The sequence below is a fragment of the Triturus cristatus genome, chromosome 6 (assembly GCF_964204655.1).
Source record: "Triturus cristatus chromosome 6, aTriCri1.1, whole genome shotgun sequence".
In the NCBI taxonomy this organism is placed as follows: domain Eukaryota; kingdom Metazoa; phylum Chordata; class Amphibia; order Caudata; family Salamandridae; genus Triturus; species Triturus cristatus.
In genome coordinates, this window is record NC_140589.1 from 635,138,334 (window position 1) to 635,159,173 (window position 20,840).

General features: G+C 45.9%; 1 protein-coding gene across 2 annotated transcripts in view; it reads right to left on the bottom strand.

The window, feature by feature from the left end:
- KLHL32 (kelch like family member 32) overlaps positions 1 to 20,840 on the bottom strand; it is an 816,038-nt gene that overhangs the window by 191,856 nt on the left and 603,342 nt on the right. The gene's annotated exons all lie outside the window — the stretch shown is intronic.

A 20,840-nucleotide genomic window follows, 5' to 3' on the forward strand; every position in this document is an offset into this window, starting at 1 on the left:
GCCCCATCTGTGTCCGTCCAGGGGAAGTGAAGCAGACAGTCTCCGCAGCACGCTGTGCACGTGCCAAGATGGCGTCGATTCCCGCCCTGGAGCCATTCGTCGTTGATGCTGCCCCGTCGTCCCTTGCCCCGCGCTGGAGGGATTGGACAGACCGCCTACAAATATATTTTGAGGGGGCAGGCATCTCGAGGGAAAGACGCAGAGCATTGCTACTCCACCTGGGAGGCAAAGACATCCACCGCATCTACAAGACCATCGTGGCGGCAACGCCGAAGACTTACCTCACGCTGCTGAACGCTCTAAACGCCCATTTCGAATCCATGGCGAACAGAGACTATGAAAGATTTATCTTTCGTCAAGCCAAGCAGGAGGCAGAAGAGTCCCTAGAAGCGTTCCATGGCAGACTGAAGGAGCTCACCAGCACGTGTGGATTCCGAGATGAGCAGGAGGAGATCTGAGGACAGATCATACAAGGGTGCTACTCGTCCAAGCTCCGAGTCACGGTCCTCCAGGAAGACTGCAAGCCCCTAGCGGACATCCTCACACTAGGACGGTCAAAGGAGCTATCGCAGGCGAGGGCCTCGCACATGGAAGCAGCCCTGCATCGCCCCATGAAGACTGAACAAGTACAGGTGGCGGAAGCAGTGAATGTGGTACGGCCCAAGGTGAGACCTGCCGGAGGGAAAAGACAACCGGACACGAAAAAGAAAGAATGCGGGTATTGCGGAGGCCAGCCCCACCGCATGCAAGACTGTCCAGCAAGAGGGAAAAAATGCAGCGCATGCGGATGGATGAACCACTTCGCAGCGGTGTGCAGGTCCACCAGAGTCAAGAAAGAAGCTGCACATGCGGTGCAAGAGGGGGCGGATAGCGAAGACATGGACGATGACACCGAGGAGTACCCAGTCCACTACGTGTTCGCGATTAACCAGCAACAAAGGAAGAAGCGCAGACTTCCAAAATGTCACATTTGGTCCACCAACAGGAAATAAAAGCGACCATTGAGCTGATGGCCGCCAACGTCTATCACCAGCTACGCACCAAACCCCCGCTGCGAGAAGCAAAGATCCGAGTATTTGCATACGGCCAGAAGACGCCCATCCCTCTCATCGGGTGTTTCAAGATGGAACTGCAACACGGGGAGAGGAAAATAGGCACCACCATCTATGTCACAGAAGAAGGCAGTGGGATGCTGTTGAGCGGGCAATCGTTTGAAGAGCTGAGACTGATATCGTTTGCCATGGCGGTCCTAGGGGAGGAGCTGGATACCATCATGGAGGAGTTCGGAGAAGTTTTCAAAGGAATCGGGTGCCTGAAAGGGAAGGAAGTGTCCTTACATATCGATCCATCTGTCCAACCGGTAGCGCTGAGGCACAGGCGAATTGCGTTCCATCTGAGGAAAAAGGTCGAAGAGGAGCTGGAGGCTCTGGGAAAACAAGGCATCATAGAGAAGGTCAGCGGGCCAACCCCATGGGTATCCCTGATCGTCATTGCCAGGAAGCCAAAACAGCCCGGACAAGTCCGTATCTGTGTGGATATGCGCCTCCCCAACGCCGCCGTAAAAAGGGAACGACACCTGACGCCCACCATTGATGACATCTTAGGGGAGTTGAGTGGTTCTCGAAAATGGACCTCCGATCAGGCTACCACCAGCTGCCACTCCATCCGGACTCGAGGTACATAACCACCTTCTCCACACATGTAGGCCTCAGACGGTATCGGCGTCTAAACTTCGGCATCTCGAGTGCCGCCGAGGTATTCCAAAATACCATTAGAGAAGTCCTCAGCGGGCTCCCTGGAGTGCTAAATGTAAGCGATGATCTGCTGATCTATGCGTCAACCATAGAGGAACACCACCAGAGGCTGAGGGGAGTCCTCAAAAGGATCCAGGAGTCAGGCCTGACCCTGCACCGGGAAAAGTGCCAATTCTTGCAGAACAAGATTAGTTTCTTCGGGTACACCTTCTCGGCTCAAGGAGTGGCCCCAGACGTTTGGGAAGCCCCAGCCCCAACAAACATCTCAGAAGCCAGGAGTTTCCTGGGCATGGTAAACTTCTGCGGACGCTTCATCCCTGACCTCTCCAACCTCACCAAACCTCTCAGGGAATTGACAAAATCATCGACCACATGGCAATGGGGCCCCGAACAAGAGAAAGCTTTTCAAGCAACGAAAGCAGCCCTTTCGGCAGACACCACCTTATCGTACTTCGACCCTGCGAAGCCCACCAACGTGGCGGTGGACGCAAGCCCCTATGGTCTGGGAGCGGTGTTGGCTCAACTTCAGAGCAACGGAGAGTGGGCCCCCATCGCCTACGCGAGCCGGTCCCTGACCGAGACAGAACAGCGCTACTCGCAGATTGAGCGAGAGGCCATTGCCATTCACTGGGCCTGTAGACATTTTCACTTATACGTGTATGGCCACCACTTCACGATGGCGACTGATCATAAGCCCCTCATACCTCTCTTCCAAGGGTCAGCATCAAAACCACCACCCCGATTCGAAAAGTGGATACTCCAATTACAAGGGTACGACTACCGGGTGGAGTACAAACCGGGGGCCACGAACCCGGCGGACTATCTGTCGAGGCACCCGCGGAAAGCCACCAAGGAAGAAAAGGAAGAGGCGGAGGACATAGAGGAATAAGTCCGGTTTGTGACGGAGCGGTCACGACCCCTTCCGATGAGCCTAGCTGCAATCATCGAAGCGTCGAGAGGAGACGAATGTTTGCGAGCAGCGGCGGAGGCCGTCAAGTCAGGGGATTGGAAGGCAATCCAAGAATCGCTAAGTCGGAGGACACCCCATGCCAAACTGACACTGGAATCCATCCTGAGAATAAAGGGAGAACTGTCTATCGACGGCCAAGGATGTCTTCTACGAGGCCCCAGACTGGTCATGCCGGCCAGCCTTGCCCAGCAGGCAGTAGACCTAGCCCACAGAGGGCACCAAGGAATGGTGAAAACTAAGGGCAGGCTCAGAGCCAAGGTATGGTTCCCTGGCATGGACGCTATGGTAGAGCAGACTGTGAGAACCTGCAATTGGTGCCAAGCGGCAGGACAGCCGGACCGCCCTCACCCAGTGGTAACCGAAGCAAACCCCCAGAAGCCATGGGAGTGCGTGAGTGCCGACTTCGGACACCTCCCAGATGGACGCTATGCACTAGTCATCATCATCAGAGGTCGAAATAGTGGGGAGCCAGACAGCCACCGAGGTGATAGCGAAGTTCGAGAAAACCATCGCCACTCATGGCATATTTGAAGTGGTCAAGACCGACAACGGACCCCCCTTCCAAGGGCAGGAGTTTGCAGAGTACCTCAGGAGTTGGGGGATCCATCATCGCAAGGTGACACCACGCTGGCCCCAAGCCAACGGAGAGGTGGAGAGATTTATGCGGACCCTCAATAAGAACATACGCATAGCCATGGCGGACGGATCTCCATTGGAAAGGGCGATTTATAGTTTCCTGAGGGAATACCGGATGACCCCCCATGTCACAACAGAGGCAGCGCCGGGAACGGCCACCATGGGAAGAATAGTGAGTGACACGCTTCCCCACCACCCGACCTGGATTCCGGTACAGGCCAGTAACGAGAAAACTCTGGCCAATCGGACTCGCTCGAATGATCAAGCCAGCAGACGGAGAGGAGCCAAGGAGTCAACGATCCAATGGCAAGATCAGGTGTATGTCAAGGACCGATACCCTGGAAGCAAATTCAGACTCCCTTTCGAACCATGACAATGGACCGTCACCCGCCGGACAGGCACGATGGTGACCGCCCAGAGAGGAGCTGAAACTGTTACCCGAGACGTGTCCTTCTTCAAGAAAGTCCATCCTGGGACGCCTTCACGTCCCGGTCTCGAGCCAGAGGGGCGAAGCCCCAGCCAACTGAGCGGAGACCAGGAGGGGGAGGAAGGTCCGGATAAAGATTGTGACTCCCAGTCCCTGCCGGCCACTCCTGGGGGTAACCTGCCCAGCTGCTCCCCGTCCCGGGAGGAGCACAACACCCCAAAGCACAGGACCCCCGAGGTGGCCCTATCCAGGGGCGGCCAATCCCGCTATGGCCTGCGGAAGAATCCCGCACCATCGTCCCAGTTGGCTGACTATCTGGTGTAACCCGCAAGGACTGGCAGACTGGTAACAGATCCATCGTTCATTGGCATTTTGTGTTAATTGGTTGTTGCTTTGATAAACTTTGGAAGGAGTGTAATGTCCGGCACGCGCGAGGCGTTCTAGCCTTCCGCGCTGCCGGAGTGCGCTAGCGCGGACGCGTGACGTCAGACGCTGGCGGTTATAAATAAAGAGGCGTGGCCTCGGCGAAGCAGTCGGGAGCCGCGTGTGAAGTCTAGATTACTGGCTCCTGTGGTTCTTTAGCGCGAGCGCGCTAATATGTAAATTAGCATTAAACAAACGCTACAGGCTGCACGGGTCTGTGCTATGCCCATTGTCTCCTCATTCTATTGGTCATTTTGTCTAAAGTGTCCCTATTGAGAGTTAGTGTGTGTTTTTCTCAGTTCTGAGTGCAGTTGGATTCTTTGAGATACAAACTATAGTATATCATGGAGTGTTGCTGTATATGATATTAGAGATCCTGTGCCTCGGGTTTCAAATGGTAGTAACACGGGCAGTATTAAAACATCGCATTCATTTTTTGAGATGCCGGTTATGTTACAACGTACCTTCAAAAATATTAACTGAATGTACAATAATGTACAGAGTTGAGGAATTGTTCTCATGCATTACATATCACATTTGTTTTTTCACTTTAAAATGCAAGAAATCACAATTCATTGAATGAGCTACATAGCCTATTATGTCGTCAGCCTTTTGTAACACAATTCAGCGAGCGAAAATCTTCCCCCACCTTCTCCACTACTCTGGGGTCTCTGCTGACCTGAGAGAGGTAGAAGAAAGCCAACCACCACCTTCCCCGTCAGCATGGGTTTGCATAGATCCACGCAGAAAGGAGATTCCAGGCAATGCTGCCAGCTGCTGCGTCACCGAGACTGTCCATGCGGCAACTTCAATTTGATGGCAAGGAAACCAGATAGGGTGGCTTCAGGTGAAGGGTGGATGGAAGCTCCAGAGGATGGGAGGACACTACTGAACAGAACTACTGAAGCACCGAAGTAGCAAACCTGGGACGTACCCCAAAGTTCGGGGGCACACTACAGCATCAGGCGGAGGAAAGTCGCCCCACTGCTATTTGAGCAGTGCAAATAATAAAAATAAAATTATAATAGCGACGTTATTATCATTTTATTTTTCTGTGTGAGACTGAAGCCTGGTCGGGTCGAGGCAGAGACAGCAGAGTGAGGAGTGGTTTGCACTCCTTAAGTGCACAAGACGGTTTGGCCGGCCCTCTTGGCCTGGCCAACCCGTCTTGTGCACTTAGCATGTTCTCCACCTGGCTGTGTTGCACAACCCGGTGGAGAACATGGGCAGGCTCCCAGACACTGCCTAAGCGGCCAAACAGGCCTCTCAGACCAATCACGATGCTGCTCATGCAGCGTTGTGATTGGCTGGGAGAGCCTGGGAGCTTCTGGTACTGCCAGTGCAGATGAAGAGGACGGAGGAGAGGCGGGGGCAAAGGTAAGTTTATTTCTTTTTTTGTATCCACCACCCCCCACCCCCCCGCCCAACCAAGCCCGTTCCAAGGCAAAGGCCACTGTACACCATGTCTTTTTGGTATCTTTTACTAAAATTTGCTATAGTGGCAACATCTAAATATTGTTTTGCCTTCAGGCTCAAATAATTACACAACTATGTCACTTATCCAACAGGGAATCAAGAAACATCTCAATGGTGACTCAATTAATTGAACTTCAGCAGGAGCTTACCTTTTATGTTGTTAACTGAAACAATCATCACTATAAATGCCAGAGGTCTCAGCTGTAGAGGTACTCTTGGTATCCAGGTGGCGCAGGAAATTAGGTTAATGACAGATACAAGTTTTATTGAATGGAAAAGAGCTTGCATGTGTTTTCAGAATTGTAAGAAATTTGGTTACTTGATGAGAGAGGTGTGAGCTCCACTCAAGTAATAAACACAATTGTTGTCAGAGTGAACCACAAAAAAAAAAAGTAACTAAATAAACCTGTGCTTAACTTTTTCGTAGTTTAGCACAAAGCAGCAGGCTTATCATAGACGCAAAGTGTAAAGTATTCAAGCAGCACTCAAAAAGTAATAAAGTAAAACACAAAACATGAAAAATCTTAAACCAATTTGAAAAAATAGAGCATAACCCATTAAATAAAATGACACCAAAATGATAAAATTCCAATCATTAGAACCTTGAGTTTTTAACATGTTATGTAAAATAGACCAAAAAGATGATTAGCATCAACTGCGGGTATCGGGTCATGCCGGACTTGTTTTTCTTCCCCTCTGCAGGAATTCATGGTTAATACAGCTGTAGGTTATTAGGTTGAGAGGGCAAAGTTGCAGCATCATGGGATTTCCAGAGAGCTAGTTATTACGAATCAACAGTCTAGCAGACTATAGACCCTGAAATATACATATTTGCCAGCCTTTCATAAATGGTGAGCTGACAAAGATGTTTTTCCTCTTTTCTGTATATGAAGACTCTGTCTTAGTGCCCATTACTTATGTCGTTTGGGAAAACTAAAGGCCTCTTCATGCACAGAGCTGTTAATGGAATTTTGTCCAGAAATCCTCACTGTGTTGCCGTTTTCAGCTTATTAGTCATAGGTTCTATCTGGGTTCCATACCTAATAGGAGATGTTTCTGCTGTCATTTTTCCCATCACATTAGTCTGAAGTACAGTATTTCTGTCATCTGTTGGTTGTCCATTGAGTGGTCTTCACATACCTGGATCGGTCATGGTCATTCTAAAACTCGTACAACCTCTTCCTCGAGTTTAGGCCATTTCGTGAGGTTAGGCGAGCTCTTATGGGTTACATTTCTTCATGGATCAGTGGCTCTGTCATAATAGCAAACTCACTGGCACAGGAGCACTTGCCATGGTACTTCTTGAGAGGAGGTTAGTCCTAGCCAACACAAGTGGGCCTGCAATTGGGACTTCAGTGCGCTCTTTCTCTCCTTTTCCACAAATATGTATAGGTAACTAGACCTAGTTTTGCGATCGTGGTACTCAAGTTTTAATTAAAGTTCACTAGGCGTTGGTGTATTCTTGCCTGTCATGTGTGGTTTTGGACAGCTGGACCTAAAATGCTCTGTTATGCCTCTTTGGTAAAGACTGAGATGTGGAAAAGTGAAGTGAGTAATTCCTTGATAACTTACCAGCAATCATCTTCATTCCTAGTTCTCCTCTTCCTTGTCGCAGTCCAACCCACCTAAATCCTGCTCCCTTTCTACTGCAACTTGTATTCAGTGATGATATAGGTATGTTCAGGATGCTACTGGGACTCCCATCCCACTTGTAGAGACCTAACAGAAGGAAGGTCTTTCCTTCTGTTAGAAGCCTACAAGAGGGTTTAGCAGGGTTGCCCATAGAAATTCTGGCACTGCCGTCAGTGTGCCAGCCATGCTTTTGGCTGTTGTGGCCCTGTTTTATGGTCTAGTGGATTGGTTTTTACTTTTGATTTTGCTGATATGCAAAACATCTACACCGTTAGTCTTTCAACTTCAAAACAGCCTGGACAAAGGGGCCGCAACCCCCCTCGCAGGCCCTGGAGACAGGTGCGAGCCGGTATGGACCAGTTGATGGCGGCGGCCCAACGGCGGCCACAGATTAACATTTTGGCTGGTGGGTTTCCTGCGGGTGGCAGCAATTGGTTGCCTGGGGGGGCAGTGGGGCTGCCTGGGCAATTTGCGGGGGCGGCAGGACAGCTTAAAAGGCTGTAGATCAGCCTGATGAACACCTTGCTGCCTGCCGGCCCCCGAGGATTCCCAGTGCACGCTGCTCCCACCGCGAGAGAGACTTTGTTTACCCACCCTCCTATCCCTTTAGCTTCTACATATGATTGGGGAGGCGGTTAAGGAGTCATGTTTTGACCACAAAATGGGTTGCCAACGTGGGGCATCACAGATCTAAGTGCAGGCGGATTCAAGATGTTGTTGTTTTTTTAATACCCCGGGGCAGGGGTGACACGGTCATTGGTGAAGGGATGGGGGCATCCGCTACCGCAATTGTCCCTGGCCATAGGGGTACCCCGTAATATGCCCTGTGGGAGTGGGAGGACAGTGGCTGCGCCAGGGGACTAAGGTTTGGCCTGGTTGTCCGGGCTCATGCCCCTGATTGGGTGCCAGGGGGTGTTCCTTTACTGGATTGCTCTGGCATGATTCTTTTTGGAGGGCCAGCTGCCTTGCTGTCCCTAGCTCCCTCTATCTTGGGGGAGTGAAGAGTTTGCCTTGTAAACGATGCCACTAGGAACCGGGAGGTGGTCAATCAGGACTCCTAAGGGAGTGTGATTATATGCGAGCAGAAGATCAGATGTACTAGTAAAATGTTTGCTGTATTAAACTGTGCAAATTTTTGTAAATATATGAAAATGTTATGGAATATGAAGCCAACTGTTGAATTTTAATGTTGTGGTTATGGAGTGTAATAAATACGGCCCGAGACTGGGTACATTCTCACAGCGCAAATCTGGTTGTCTGTTGTGGTTTCATATGATGGGTGCAGCTGTAATGTTGTTCTGGTATGGGAAGGGCAATTTCGGTTTTCTTTCTTCAGCACACCGGTCTCGTGATGGTCCCTCACCTGTTGATTTGCAGAATATGGGCCACTTTTTTAGCTATCTGATTTGCTAAAGGGTGGCAGTTTTATTTTGATGCCCAGGCCTTTTTCCTGTCTCAGACCGATCCTGAGGGAGAGACATAAATCTCGAAACTTTTTGCAGGCTAAATATTGAGGAGCCAATAGAAATGAGGTCTCCTTTAATGAGAGCCCACAGCGAGAACTCACTCTTTCGCCTTAGTTTAGAGGGCAACTGAAGTAAACTACCAACTGCATGGCTTAGAAAATAATATTGTATAAACGGAAAGACCATACTGAAGGTTTTGAGCAACAACTTTGCCTTCCAACAGACACAGGATAACCGCGAAGGATGGTGGTGAAGAAGTGCAGAACTTTCCCTTAATGACAATTAATAATACGTTATCAAGGCATTTGCGTTTAGTGTCATTACATGTTTCTTTTGTGCCGTTTTAGATTCTGAAATCCGTCAATCATTTCTAGGTGAAACCCTATGGCTGGTGTGTTTTCAGCGAGAGGCACCCGAGTGGCTTTGTCTGCTGTTCTAGTTTGTAATCACCAACATACCTTTCATTCACCCTAAGCATTTAGGGCACAAGTAGGCACTCAAAGCTACAAATCCACTACAAGTTTCTCACTGTAAGTGCTGACTGGAAGAACTTGTGTCTTCACGTAATGTACTTTTTTTTCTTCTTTTTCTTCCCACGTAGTAAGGCAAAATAGTGGGCCCTTACTCCACCAATACTCATTGTTTCTGTCACTCCCAGCAGAACCTTTAAGCTGACACGGATGTAGTCTCCAGACAAAGTGTCACTCGGTAAAAATCACAGCTAACTATATCATTCTGTCATCGCTAAACATCGCAAGACTACACAATAAATCTTTGTGTATACATGAACATATGCTAATCCTCAAAACATGCTCGAAGAAAGCACAGTGTATGCCTGGAGTATCTAGAAGATGTAGGCTACGCTTTCTTGCATAATTTTGTGAGACGTTTGAAAGTGCATCTTATTTTTGCAAACCAGGTACATCATAATATACTTAGCAATTAATCGCTTTCTGAGCTGTAGATCTCGTTTACCTTACACACTGCTCTTAAACCCTGCTCAAAGCGATGACCAAAACTCAAATAATAAAATAATGTTCTATCTAACCATGTATGTTTCGTCCATCCACATGTCTGCCTTATGCCCTGGTATGCCATTGGTATGCATGTTTGATTTAACGGTCCCAGATTTGACCACGGCTGAACCACACAGTCATTCATCCTACCATTGTCAACGTAGAAACACCCCATGAGTTTAGTAGCAGCCCTGTTTTCTGCTAATAACCCCCAAAAGACCTTGGAGTTAAAGTAAGCTTTACAAATATGCCTGTAATTGTGTCATATCATGGAAACTGCATGCCACACAGCATCGCATTAATGTGCTTTCATGGAATGTAATAGATATTGAGTCTGCCCTTTTCTGTCTCTTTGCCCCATTGTTTTACATGGCGTGATTAGGGACTACACGAGAGGGTCTCTCGCCTCCCCTTGTGCATTTAAGGTCGCACTTTCTTTATCTATTTTTCCCCCAGTGTATCCCTCTCTATGGTGAGGTTTAACATGTATCAGAACAAAAGGGGGGGGGGGGTTAAAGGAAAAAGACAGAGGGACTCGTCCTCCTATCAATATTGTCAACAAACAAAAAGAGCCTGTCCATCAATCATGGGCATGACTTCCACATCTTGTTAGAAAACAGAATGTGGATAACCCTCGCCCACCAGGGCTTCCCCTTGGTGGCATACTTCAGCATTGAGTCCTCTGTTGCCCTGCGGAACGGGGCATGCTGCGACCTACAAGTTACTTACAAATTAAAAATATATGCATAGTAGGAAAAAATATACTTTATTCATAGTTCTAGTTGGTATGGCTAAAAAATGGGGAAGAAATGAAATTCAATGGAATTAGGTTCTTGAGTTTCAAAGGGTCTACATGTTTCAAGCCCTTCCCCAAGGCTTTTCATCAGGACCAAAGTATATCTATCTTGGCATACAGACTCTGGAATGAAATTTCTGTAACCGTTAGGCCTTCCACAACCCTGCTCCAACTTAGAACTGAGCTAAGACAATTCTTTTTAAACAACTCTACATCAAGAGAAAGTAATAGACCACTTTCGCCCTTGAAATCCAATCAAGCTTTGACTGCGTCTTTGCCAGTGACCATGTACGGCGCTTCGCTGACTTTTGGCTAGGTTCATTCTATATAAACATCACATACACACATACTTACTTACATACAAGAAAGTAGTTTCACTGCTTAATCGCTTGAGAGTAAATCAAAGCTGAGAGGATTTATAAGTGGCACTAACCCTTATGATACTCTGAGCAGCCAAAAGCCCAAATCAAAGACTAGACAATAGGATTACTCTCCTAAAGGGTGTACTTCTTTAAGAACGTGCACAGCAGGTTCCTACTAAAGAGATTAGCACTGAGTTACACACCTTTATGTTCTGCTGCATGTGAATTTAAATCAGAGGCCTGCTTTGCTGTGTGTCAATTACAGCTAACTGGATATTTGTCCTTTAAGTTTTCTCTCACAGGACTCCTGAAGTATCATGGCTACATACAAAGACATTTCTGCAGTTTATCTGTATCGGATTATCACATAAGAAAACGTTTGTTAACCTTTAATTGCCCCTACAAATAGGTTGTTCTTCATACAGTCTTAGCAAACAAGATATAACTGTATAGGGCATTCACCCCGACCCACACTGCCCAAAGGAGAGCGTGGAGGCAAGTCGACCTGAGATTCCCATTCACGAATAGCACCAAGGTACTTACCACTTCTCTTACAGGACTAACTTTTGGATCAGAGTGCAACTGCGCCAACAGTTTTAGGGACCTCATCCAATTACCTCTAGTGGCTGCTCTTCCTGCATCCAAAATGTAGTAATGTATGTGATGCTGCAGTGAGTGAGATGCAAAGTTGTGGGTACAGTGCAAAACAGGTTTATGAAAACAGGAAAGAGGTTTCAAAATTCTCTTCTATGCATTCCTATGAGGACCTCAACTGTATTCAAGGTAGGAGAAGGGCAATCTTACTATGTAAGTGTCAGAAATGTTATTACTAATTTGGGAAGGGGCACCGCTACTATTTCAATAAACCTACTCTTGGTAGGTTAAAAGTTCGTTTGGAGAGAGTCTCTGCTCAACAACCTGTTAGCTATGGCACAAACAGCAGGAAATCCTCAGTGAAAAGCATGCGAATTAAAAAAAACATTTCAAAGTAAAGAACTACAACACAATAACATCCCCAAAGCAAGAGAAACTGGAGATGTGAATTTTTAAATTGTAAGTTCAAAAGCACCTAGCAAGAGTCTAGCACTATGGAAAAACAACAGTTCATGGTGGACTGGGATCTAGGCGCTATTTCAGGATGACCACGATGGAGTTACACCAAGCAGGTTGCCCTGGTTAAAGTTTTTACTCCATTCGCCAAATTTAGAAATGATTTCCAAATTGGCAGTCATTTCCAAAGCATTGGCAGGAACTGCCGTCACAGCGATTCCTTTCAATACTTTTAAAAGTTTGGCGTATGACTCCATCAACATGATGGAGCCATCCATCAAATGTATTTTTTTTTTCAAAAATGAAAAAAAAAGTGGGATTTTCATATTGAATATAAATATGTCCCCCTCGCCATTGGAGTTATCTCTATGGTTAGGAGGGCATTAGACAGTTTTCACTGTCTCTTACTGCCATGGATTTCTTGGCAGTGAAAGATTTGCCTCTAGCTTCATCCATCTAAATTTGGAGGGTGAAGATGAATGTCAGCCTCTGACGGCCCTTACTCCCTTGGGCCATCGGAGGTGTGTAACCATGGCGGAGTTGGAATAGTCACCACCATTGTTACAAATATGGTCTGCCCGCATCTAAATTTATTGGGTGGACCATCATCTTGGTGGAAAGGATGCTCCAATCGCTGATGCAAAGCAGTATTCTTACCACCAATATTTATATCAGACCCTTAGTCTCCAACAGATGGGAAACTTTCCTCTGGTCAGTTCTGCAGGCACCTAGCTCCTTAGAGCAGGCTGCTTGGCACAGGTTTCTCTCCAACCAGGTTACCTGAAGGGTCTAACCCTATGTAGTCAGTTGGACCCTCTTGGAGTCAGGAGTGCGTCTGCTTTTTTTGTGCCCCTAAAGCTGGTAAACAGGAGCCCAACCACTTGACCCTTCGAGAGCAGTCCCAGATCCCTTAGTGCCAGCCACTTACTTTGAAAGGATAAATCTGTTTTGTGTAAGACTCTTGCAATTCATTACACCGAGTAAAAGGTTTTAGCACTAGAGATTTGAGTCTTTAATGCCCATCTTGCATGGCTTGCTTGGTACAACTATCAATTCGAAAACTGGCTGAAAACTGATTTCAAGTGAGTTTGTTGCTTTCCACCTTCCCTTTCCACGACAGCTTTTTGATGCTTAATAACATTTGTTTTGCTCTTGAAGTATAATTTATTGGGTTATTATTTACCCTGGTTTGAACTTCAATGGTCTTATTATTTTAACTATTTTTTTTTTAACCGTTTTTGTTACAATCACCCAGCACACATTCCACTAGAATATAGCTTTCTTGCACAATTCACATTAACAAGGATGAGCTAAGATCACCATACCACAAAACATGTTTACCTTTGAGAATTGGACAGCAATTGAGGAATATCAAGCGGATTCATAAAATACATAAAAGTGAGGTTAGGACAAAGAAGCAAAAACTGGCATTCGTAAAAACACAAAAAAATGTAATGTTGCTACGATTTAGTAACACAATATAAGGATCACTGTAATAATTTGAAGTGAATCTATAATGTAAAAGACGCTGAATGCCACACGTGCATAGTACTTTCAAACTTCAATTAATACAGAAATGTGAGTGTAAATATGGCCCATTCCTGCAAACCAAATGGAACAGTGACAGAAGTGTCATCCTCCTGTCTTTGTGTGGTAAATCATTTACGGAGCAAGCCTTTCCCTAGCTGCTGTGAACAACCACCATTAGAAGGCACTGCAGGCTCCTTAAGGAAGATAAGAGGACTCAGTGTATACTCCAGTATCTGCAGGAGCTATTCTTGTAGAAAGCAGTATCTCAGTGAGGTGTGGGCAGGCTCACTTTTGCCTCCTCAACTCTCCTTTATCCCAATGCCCAGTAGTGGCACCACAAATGGCGCGATCAGTCAGTACTTTGGCACGGACCGGTCTTTTTCCACATGTTTGACTGAGTTTAAGAAGTCCATCTGTATTGGAACTTCTGAGGAAGAATGTCTGAATCTCAAATGAGTTCCGTTTTGGAAAACAAAGAATTTTGGAGCTTATTATCAAGAAACGGCGTTAAAATTATTGCCGCTTTAGCGGCAGAAAACTGCAGCTAAAGCGGCGATAATGGGCTTGATAATATGCCCTTGGGAATTCCAATAGAAGCCCATTTTCTGGTGTCAACACGGGCTTCTATTGGAATTCTCAAGGGCATATTATCAAGCCCAATATCGCCTGGTGAGATTTCTCAACTCTGGCGGTTTGATTTCTCAAGCGGGTGGCCGAGTATGCTCACGACCGCTCGCATTGAGAAACTGTCTGTTCACGTTGAAAAAGCTGCTCTTCGAGTAGAAAATCTACTCAAGTGGCAGAAAGGAAGCAGCGCCCGCTTGCGCTGTGCATGGTGCCATTCGCGATAATTTCAAAGCACAGAAAAACACCCTGCGCTGAAAATTACAGCAAACTGCTTTTTTCTAACGCACTCCACCTCTTGTGAAGCTCCACGTAGCGGGCAGGAGTTTTTTTGCACTTCGCGGAGTGAAACTCCACGAACTCCACCCAGGCTTACTTCGGACCTTGGAATATACACATGGGGCAGGAGGGCCTGCCACCCTTCTTGTAAAAATCCTTTGTTCTACAAAAAAAAAAAATCAATGTATTAATGGATAATCTGATAACTATATTTGATCTGTTGTCCATACTATTTACTGTATACACATCCATATAGTTAGATTATCCACTAATGTATTGATTTTTTTTGTAGAACAAAGGATTTGTACAAGAATGGTGCCAGGCCTTCCTGCTCCATGTGCACAATTCGAGGTCCAAATGACACCCTCTGGTCTAAAAACAAATTTTTATAAGAATTGCAAATGTGTAAATATTTTCTTTCCTCCATAATTATGTTCCTATTTCATGGATGTCCCTCTTTAGCAAGATTGGTCTGCCTGACTTCCGGACCAGCTCTAAAGAATGTTGGAAGGAACCACTCTATGTGGTTGGAAAGTGGAGCAGAATAGCACTCATTACAACGCATGCGTTTACAGCGCAAGTCTTTACAATGACGCGTTGTTACATTGCATGCCATTACAATGCAAGTCTTTACAATTACTTGATGTAGGAGGGCGCTGGAGTTTGGAATAGTATAATTTACTATTCCAACTCCAGTGTGTGCAACAGTAGGGAAGGTGTTGGATTGAAAATCCAACAAATCCAACACCTTCTGCCCCCTACAGCAAGTCGTTGTAACGACTTGCGTTGTAATGGCACACGATGTAACAATGCGTCATTGTAACGACTTGCGTTGTAAAGGTATTGCGATGTAATGCCTGCCTTGTAATGGATGTTCTCTGTGAAGCATCAAAATGTGTAATTGCCCCTTACCTCCCACTTCAAGGGATGGTGCATTAGTATTACAATATTCACACATACTCAAATTGAATTTGTCACCTGATGATCTAGATTCTAACCTGGGTTCAGCTACAAATCACGAGAAGGATGCAGCGAAAAATGTCATGCTTTATAGTTTAGACTAATCCTATGTTAATCCGTATATTAACGTGTATCTATATGCATACACTGAACCTGCACTTCATATAGCCAAAATATAAACATTAGTTTAACAGAATATACTCGTTTAGCAAAAATGAATTTTCCTAATGTTAGCCCATTTACAAGTAGGCCTCAAATGTCTTTTTACTGTTAAAATGTCTTTTGCAGAATGTTTTCATGCTTCCCTTCTCTTATCAAGTGGAAGATAACATGTGCTAGTTAGAAAAGGTGTTCATTGTTTATTGTAGAAATGTTAGAACAGATCATTTTTAATCACGAGTTGGTTGTGATTTACACTGTGCATAGGGATGAGAGAGATGCCCCTGTATAGTGCCACTCAGACTGATGATAAATTCAAGGTTGTGCAGCTGTGTGGGTCTTTCTTCGATGATGGGAATGAGGGGAGTTTACCTGCTCCAAGAAGGTGGCGTATTCTGGTTGATCCCCACAGTTAGGGAGTTGGTGGGAAGGAGTTTTGGGTGAAACAAAATGCTTTGATTGTGTGTTCTTAAAACAGACAGACTAGATCCTTTCCTGATTTTACCAAGGGAATACACTTTCCATGACTCTGCTGCAGCTCTCGCTTCCCTGAAACTTTATATTTTGTTCTTGAGTTAGACTCTTGAACTCAAATGCCTTCCTGTGCTTTGACCCTTTACTTGGTTCATCTTTAGACTGACACCTTCTGCTTAGCATTTCCTTACGTTGCTTTCAGTTTTGGTTTAGGGGAGTTCCTTTAAGGAACCCAACATATCTCTGATTTACATTATTTGTATGATCTATACTGCAAATACTCAATTGTACTTTCTTGGATTGATTAATCTTACTGAATTTTGAATGATTTATTGACAAATGACTACTTGATTGAATAAATCTGTAACTTGACAAATCTGCTAGTAAACGTTTGTGGCTTGGGGGCCATCGTCTCTGTCGTTCTTGTAGAACCACATGGGTTTCACAGTAATGTTCAGATAAAATCAAATGATGCTAGCTCCCCTATTACACATTCAGCTGAAATTTCAAGATTAATTTGACTTGTGGCACAATTGATTCAATGCAGTCACTTGTAACTTCACATATACAACATAACACTTCACCAAGATTATGGGTAAATTTACATCTCTCAGGTTCTCAAACTGTAATCATGTTTGATGTAAAAATAAAATATGCAATATAACAAATAACTGTCTAGTATGTGACTCACAACATTATTTCCCTCCCCCTCTTCCTCTGCTATCTAAAATGTAATTTCAAGCAAACCCAACATACTCATTTTTCTTTGTACAACATTGCAACTTTGAGGTGCCTGAAACACTGCAGAATGTGTTTTCGACAGATCTGGATATTTGTGTAACAAAGTGACAAAATGCACAGATTTGGTCAAATGTGGTCAATCTGTGAACAAGAAGCTTGAATAACTTTACTATCACATTTGTCCTTGTTCGTTAATTTGTCTGAGTTTGTAAAAATCGATGCATATGTTCTGGCAGACCATAGAGTACCAAGCCCTTATTGCACCTTTCGCACCTGCTGCTAACCCAGAGCAATTTGTGGTTTTGGAGAGTTTAAGGTGTGGCCAAAAGGTAGTTTTAACTGTCTCGCCAAACTCATATTTCATCAGAAAAATACATAGATATACATACACATATATAGAGGAGATTTTACTCAGCCGTCTACATTTGTTCGTCTGTTCAAGTGTCATTTACTTTTCGCTTAAGCCAAACAGAGCATAGAGCAAGAAGCATTGGTTCAGCCCACTTCATCCATCGGCTGCCTTGCACTGTGACTAAGGGCAGTTCACCTGATCACATATGCACCGGTATCTGAAAAGGAGTGCAATCCTTTACTTATTTTTCAGGCAAACATATGCCTGACATCTTTAAATTACAGTATTGTATTATTTTTTCCACTTTTTACATTTTTGATTTCTATTGCATATGTTTAAATAAAATAGTGTACTTTCCAATGCCAGACCTTTTGAATTGCCAATCCTACATTTCTGTTTTCAGGACTGACTATACCCGTGCCTCTGTTACATTAACTGACAAAATTGCGAGCGGTTCGAAAAGAACAAATTGTTGATCTGAACCGTTATAAAAGCTCAGTACATTGAGAAAGCGTACACTTCTGCTCCCAAACCGAGGTATCTCTACTATCACTCACTGACAGTATGTTTGCCTTTAACCCAATTTATCATCATGGGGGCCCGGCCCCCCAAAACCTATGCTCCTGGCTACGCCCCCAGGGCCTCTACCGTGCTCTGCTGCCTTTTGGATAGGCCGCGCTATAGAAACAGCGCATACATACAAACATAGAAAGAGTAACAGTTCTTGAGGCAACTGGGGGAGTGAATGTGGCCTTAGGTCCAGAGCTGGACCAGGTTCGAGCCTCGGTGTCGGCTCAGCATACTGTGATTCTGGGCAAATCACTTAATCTCCCCGTGCCTACCAAAAAAGAATCTGCACTTGTGTAACGTAACTGGTGCTCATGTGAAGCGCTCCAATACCTTCGGGTCCAGTTCGCGCTATATAAATGTGCCAACAAACAACCTACAAACCTTGACGCTAAAAATTGTGTTTTCCATTGCAAAGCTAACTTGTCAAACAAGCATGTGAATAACTTCTAGTCAAGTGTGAACGCTCTTCACACTATTCGAAAGGAGGTTTGGGAGAGGGGGGGGCGCTCTCTGTATTTTGCATGCAAAATCCTTCACATGTTTTTAAACCATGAGCGGTCTTTTCATTAAACCAGTCTACACAAACGCACGCGCCGTTCTGATACCGTTTACTCTATTCCTGTTCTTCTTGACTAATTTTCAAATCAAGAATTTAAAAAAAATCTAATTCGTTAAAGTCAGTGAGTAAAACATATCTTTAGGTCTAATTTTTTTACTGCACATGAAAGAAACAAAATATTCTCCTCAGCGTGTTGTTCCTGTGAGCTCCATTCGAAAAAAAAGCGGCAAGAGCCGCTGTGAAGGTCACAGAGCAAAAGAACTTCCTCGGGGCAGAGAATAAATTAAATCCTAAAGAGAAAAAAAAAATGTGATTTCCAGAATGTGCGGCACCAACTCCAAATGACAATGATTGACAGCCAAACTATATGCGTGCAATATAGGAGACTGCACGTTCTCATTTACCTCAGTGTAGCCAGCAAGCGCCCATTAAACATCAGTCTGATGCCCAAATTAACCTTCTTGGCAAACTGAAAGAGGCACAAACTATCATAATCAACCTTTCATTATCACAGCAGCCTCTAGTTAAAGGGTCAGAATAATTGTGCCATCAGAGGCCTGATTGTTTTCAATCAACAGAGGGCTGGAGTGACAGCTTGGTGATAGAGTAGTCTGATGAAACCGCACCAGGCCTAATCAGAGCAGATGAAAGGGAGGCATGATTGGTGCAAATGAACAGCCTTGCCTCTCTCTTTCATTTACAATCTGAAATTACTCTCAAATTCGCGTTTGTCCGCCCTCCCCCTCCCCCCCGTGAGCACCTCTGAGAGAATGTTTGACTGGTTATGAATTGTGACAACGCAGAGTTGGAAAACACGGGAAAGGTGATGGCGGCTGGAGCCCCGAGGCCACCGCCCACGCCATTTTATGAATTCACGCCTAAGAAGCAAAAATGACTGACTGCGCACATATAATGACCATATATTTCATTGTTGGTTGATTAGATGAACGGTTTGTCAAAGTCAGAATTCTACACAACGAGGCCAGGTGCAAAGGACAGGAAGCAGGGATCACCGATGTATTGTCACTGGAAGAAACAACATGGCTAACCAATTGATGACAATGTTACAACTCACAAACTTTTATGGATCAAGTTGACCTAGTCCTCCTATAGTCATGTCAGAGGGTCAGAAGAGCAACGGAGCCCTGATTTATAGAGTGCAGACGTACCACAGAATTGCTTCATAGCGCTATACACAGACCTCCAGTCTAAAATGCACATTAAAAATATATACTACTAACCCAAAACCTTCAGAACAGCAAAACAAAAAAAAGTCATCAAATAAGCATGCAGAACCCAGTGGGGTACCATGAACTCAAATGCATGCCATGAAAAGGAGAGCCTTTGCCAAGCGCGACCATCCGGAAGCGCGCCCTTAGGACCCGGCTCCCCCCCGCCCGTGCGACACACCCCCTTGGGGGCGTCAGCTTGGCCGGCAGCCTGATTGGTTGCCGGTCAGCGGTTGTCATTCCGGGTTAAAACAACGTTGGGCGAGCGCACACTTCCGGTCAAGATGAGAGGAGGTGGGGCGTAGGGGCTATTTAGACCCGCTTCTCTCCTTCACTCATCCTCTCTTCCTGCTGGGACGACGACGACTCCAGAATCTATCTTCTTGCAGTGGCGTGGGCGTTCGTTGGCGAGACGTTGGGCTTTGCGTGGATCTTTGTCGGTCGTCGGGACTACTGCTCGTTGGTTGCCGTCCTGGGTGCATGCTGGTTTGGTCTCGGAGCTACGACGGTGTCAGTGTTCGGCGGTTGGGTCGGGGTGCAGTGGCCAGGTAAGGTGCTTTGGTGGGGTGAACGTTTCAGTGAGACGCCTTAATGGGGAGTTGGCTAGGCTGTGCTCAGTATCGGGCCGTCTGTGTCACATTCCTCATAGACTAATTTCTGGCGAGCAGATGTTTCACTCGGACGAGGTGCACTTATCGGACATCGGCACGGACTTATGGATCAAAGGAATTTGGTCTTTTGTGCAGAACCTTTTCTTTGGTGGGGAGGGTGAAGGACCTATGGCCCCTGGTCACCCTAGTGGCGGAATAGAGGTCACAGGGTTGTGATTTGAAGACAACGGGAGGCCTGTTGGCATACTCCTGAACCCAGCATTGAGGGGAGAGATGGTAAGCTCTCCGCAGGGAGAATGGGGACACCGGCTGTTTGGGAGGCAAGGGCGACAGGTCACACGAGCCTCCTTGAACAGCCTGGTGGCGAGGGGTGGGCCCCCGGTAATACACGGACAAGGATCAAGGGCTTGGGGGCTCACCACTCATGGACGCAAGTGGGTTGCGCCTTGCGTGGTTCTCAAACGGCGGGGACGCGAGCCTGGAGGCCCCTTGGTGCTGGAGGGTATTATGGTCTAGAAGAATATTTAGGTTGTGAAGTATGAACACTAGGTTTAAATGTGTGATGTTTTAAATTCATTACCTAAGAATTGTCAAATGATATTTGATTGTCATGTTTGTGATGATTTATTGTATTAAATATGGCCTGTTTTTTCCCACATCAGGAGTGAGGTTACTTTGTGGTTACATGGGGGGAGCAGGGGCGAGATGGGGGGTGTCCGGGTTCTATGCCAAGTGCGACCATCC